This window comes from Nelusetta ayraudi, unplaced genomic scaffold, assembly GCF_046127955.1.
Source record: "Nelusetta ayraudi isolate G7.1 ecotype Tasmania unplaced genomic scaffold, CSIRO-AGI_Nayr_v1 ptg000072l, whole genome shotgun sequence".
NCBI lineage: Eukaryota > Metazoa > Chordata > Actinopteri > Tetraodontiformes > Monacanthidae > Nelusetta > Nelusetta ayraudi.
In genome coordinates this window covers 305505-309755 of record NW_027466122.1, presented here as the reverse complement: position 1 = coordinate 309755, position 4251 = coordinate 305505, and the positions used below count along the sequence as shown (strand labels likewise).

Genomic DNA, 4251 nt, shown 5'->3' with positions numbered 1-4251 from the left:
CTGCAGCCGAGTCAACCAGTCTGTTGATTTTGATGGGAGATTGTTTGTTTTCCAGATTTACTGGGTTAACTACAGCCTTTAAGGTGTCAGCCGTCCACACTCACTTTGAAGTTGTTTCACTCAAAGACTGGTGAGCTGACAACTGACCTATCTCATGTGCGCCATAAAGTGAGAGGCCTTCGGCTGTGTGTGGAAATAGAGAGTCGTTTGTCTGGACCGGAGGCTCGGCAGGCTTGAAGACAACACGACACACTGACGCTTCCATAGAAGTCTCCTCCCAGACTATAAACAGAAAAAGCCTCAGGTCTCACACAGAGAACTCCCAACAGCTAGGAGCAGCTGTGTTGCTTTATTTATGTTTCTGTACAGAAAATAGTAATAATACCAAATCACCAAAAAAGGAACGACTTCATTTAAAATCTATGCATCTTGGCGAGAGAAAAATTGCAGAAGCTTCAGGACTTGATGGCTGAGGTCGTCTTGTCTGCACTGAATGTCAAGGTCTTGACCATTTATCCCCAGAGCTGCTGCTCAAAACTGGATTTTCGGTGCCTGGCGCTTTAAATGATAATAGTAGCAGTCATGGGGCCACGCCCCTTCCCGGAAGAGACATGACCGGCGCTCTACTTTTATTTTTGAATTCATTTGAAAGTTTTTCTACAAAAATTTGAATTAGACTGAGAGGCAGACGGAAAAGGTCACACTCAGCGGAACACTCCAGATTAACTCAGAGCTTAAAAAAAAGCTTGGAGTAGAGTCTAATAGGGGCGGTACAGCGCACCTTTCTTAAGGAAAAAAGCCAGTTTGTCTAAAAGAGAATGTTTTACCAGGTGTTGCTCCTTTGTTTCACAAATGCAATAACAAGTGACAAATGTAGCTGTAACTTCCTACCTACCTTTTATTTTATTTTTCAATACATTTTCCATCAGCAGGTAATGTCAATATCATACTGTACATGTATACATAAGTCATACAATTCAGTCATCATTCTCTTGGGATTTTTTTTTTTGTAACATTTATTTACAACAAATAATGCACTTGTAGTCAGTAGTCATGCAGAGTTAGCAGAGTCCTATAGAAAAAGTGCCAGACGCTACTAGTAATGATTGCTTGCGGGACTAAAATACTTGCTCCAGTTTTATCTGTCACAGGTATTAACAGAGTTCAGTGAACAGGAGCCGCCTGCACATCCACACGGAGATTGCCGACATCCAAGGCCACTATGCGGGGATTAAAACCTTCCCCTGATTGAACCTGGTCACACTGGCTGTGTCGTCGGGCCACTTCAGTTGTGCAGTGAGGTCCCCTGGAACGTAGATTTGCCAACGCAACTTCTGTACATGGTGCCGTGTCCACAAAGACTTTTTTTTTTTTTTTTTTTGCATAACAGGTCTTCCTTTGTCAGCAACACACGCTGTCAAATACACAACAATACATATAGATGTTTTTTTTTTCCATGTACTTCCTCAATATGTCGTCCCACAACAAATGCGACTTACTGAAAGCCAGCTCTGTGTGTGCTGATTCAGCTCTGCATCCTCCCGTGGTCCATCGTGGTTCCATGGTCTTTGGAAGGTGGGCTTGAAGGTGGGTTCACGTGTTTCTGTTTGCGCTTTTGGCTGCCTAGTTGTTTGATTGTGAGATACGGCAGCCAAACAGAGCCTGGAGATAAGAGACAAATCCCAAAATAGATATTTTATAAAAAACAACCCACGGCAAGACAACGCACTTTAGACACACAAACAGGAACACTGCACTGTGTGTGCACGACAGTGTAAATGATGATTTTGATAGTTAGCTGGATATATAGATGGATACCGACCTTTTCTTCCGAGGAAGGGCCGAAGAGTCTTTGCAGACAGCTGCGTGCCCACAGCGCGACTCTTTGGTGCATCCGTTTGGCACGCAACATCACGTGCTGCAGGAAACCGCATGTAGTCCCCTGATGTGCTGATGGAAGTAAAATCAACAATGTCCTGGCAGGGCGACAACAAGAGCGAAAGCGTTGTTACTCTTGACAGCTTCAGACGGATTCTTCCAGTGTGAAGAATCAGTGCGATGACAACACACAGTCACATCGATTGACAGAGGTACCGAATCAAGACCTGACGTTAACATCGGCTGGACTTTCTGCACAGGGAGCACATGATTTAGGGGCTTGGTACCAAATTAAACATCTCGCAGTGATACCAACAAAGAGGAACCGATCGTGTTGGTTTCACCAACACTCGTCCCATGGGGTGTGTGTGTATACACTCCCAGTCAAAAGTTTGGACACACCCTCTGAATTGAATGTCTTTTCTTTCATTCTCATGACTATTGACATTGCAGTTTCTCACTGAAGGCATCAAAACTACGTATGAACACACAGGGAATTGTGTAGGAAACAATAAAAGTGTAAAATAACTCAAACACGTTTTAAATTTCATTTCTTCCACATAACCACCTTTCATAAAAAAGCACGTTCAGAGATATTTAACGTGCTTTTCTTTCCTGCATAATTATATATGTCTTCCTCAAATATTTGATGTCTTCAGTATCTATCTGCAGTGTAGAAAGTTGTACAGGTTTAAAATAAATAAATAAATAAATAAATAAAAATGCAGGAGAAGGTGTGTCCAAACTTTTGACTGGTAGTGTGTGTATGTGTGTGTCTGGCACAACTTCGGAGACAAGCACTTGTTGTTCGCGTCGACTCGACTGGAGGATGAAACATCCACAACAGCGGCTGCGATCAGCTGCCTGCCACAGAAAAGTTGCGGCACCAGTGCAGTGGGAACCTGGTTCCAAACTGTAATAACTGGGGCACAAAACACACATTGCTTCTCTTGAATCGCCCCCTTTGTCTCCAAGCTGCTCATATGTTCCTGTACAAAGAACGGAAGCTAACAGTAGCTGCCGAGCTAGCGACACGTTCGGCGATCACCGAGTTGATTAAAAAAAAAAAAAAAAAGAAAAGAAAAGAAAACAATAACAGCAGGGCAAAACAATGTGAAATCGCAAATACTTACACCTTGCAATGGCGGCGACTGTTTACGGATGGTCGGCACCGACCTTTTGTCAATTTTAAGCGTTCTGGCGAAGCCTGCCCGGTACTGGCCCGCGTTTAAAAAGCAGTCCTCGGTGAAATGGTTGGCGCACACGTACAACATTTTCGGAGCGGTTTTGGGCATCTCGCCGTCAAATATAAAAGTGATCCACTGTATCCACAGATCCTCGGGCGCCGGCGGCTGAAATAAACTCATGTGCTCGTCCTTGCAGCCGACCACCGAGCAGCTGGCGTGTTTAGCTCGTATCTTCGGCATGTCTGAATGGGACAAGGTGCTAGCGGCAGCGCAGGAGTAAAGGCAGGATTTCGGGAGGCGGTCTCGGAGGAACAACACCTTGCTGGGCGAGGGGGTAGGTGCATGACGTCACAAAGGGACGTTTCCAGAGCGGGGCGTCTGAGCACAAATGTGGAGCAAGCGAAAGGAGCCGGACGGATTGTTCTCGTTTCGAGGGGTTTCGCAGTTCTGGGAGATACTGATTCGTTGCGGTGACGCGAATCATTCGAGTCCGTTCACTGAATCGTTCACTGAATCGTTCACTGAACAATTTGCTCTGACCGGCATAGTGTTAACATTGTGAAATGTGTGAACCCCCGATGCTTTTACCTGACAGTACAGTTACAGGTGTACAAGACTCCCTTGCACAGTGCCTGATGACGTGATATCAAACTGTCATCAGGAAAACCACTGCGATATACAAATGACTCTGTTTAGCAAGTGATTCAATTCAGTTCATTCACCAGGCAATTTGTTCTAACGGACAGATCACACGTAACTGCAGCCTCGCTACTTCACTGAACAGTTGGAGGCGCATACTTTTGTTAGAAAAACAGTGGTTTAGTGAATTCTTCAATATTCTGCTCTACAAGATCATTCAAGCACCCTCAGATATCCCTGCTGAGGGGGTGGGAACCATCTGCCCAGAGTAGTGTACCACCACTGAAACGATGCAGACGGACAGGCTTTAATGTAGCCCGAGCCGGTGGAAGAGCTGATGAAACAGCAGGTGGTGCTGCTGTCATAATTTACTGTCGAATGTTGTCTATACAAAACAGTGTCTCTTTGCAGGGGTGACAGGGGCGGTCTTTGTCGAGTTGAATATACCCGCTTCCTCAGTCACGACTCCTGGGACTGAGTCACGACCACACACACACACACACACACACACACACACACACACACACACACACACACACACACACAC

The 4251-nt window shown here is 45.3% G+C and overlaps 1 long non-coding RNA gene across 1 annotated transcript; it reads right to left on the bottom strand.

Moving 5' to 3' along the window:
* Positions 1–872: 872 nt before the first annotated feature.
* Positions 873–3510, bottom strand: LOC142899434 (uncharacterized). Its single transcript, XR_012928767.1, has 4 exons — positions 3012–3510; positions 1823–1976; positions 1500–1662; positions 873–1414 (listed from the first exon to the last, which is right to left on the bottom strand). It is a non-coding gene; the product is annotated as an uncharacterized LOC142899434 (long non-coding RNA).
* Between the last annotated feature and the right edge of the window lie 741 nt (positions 3511–4251).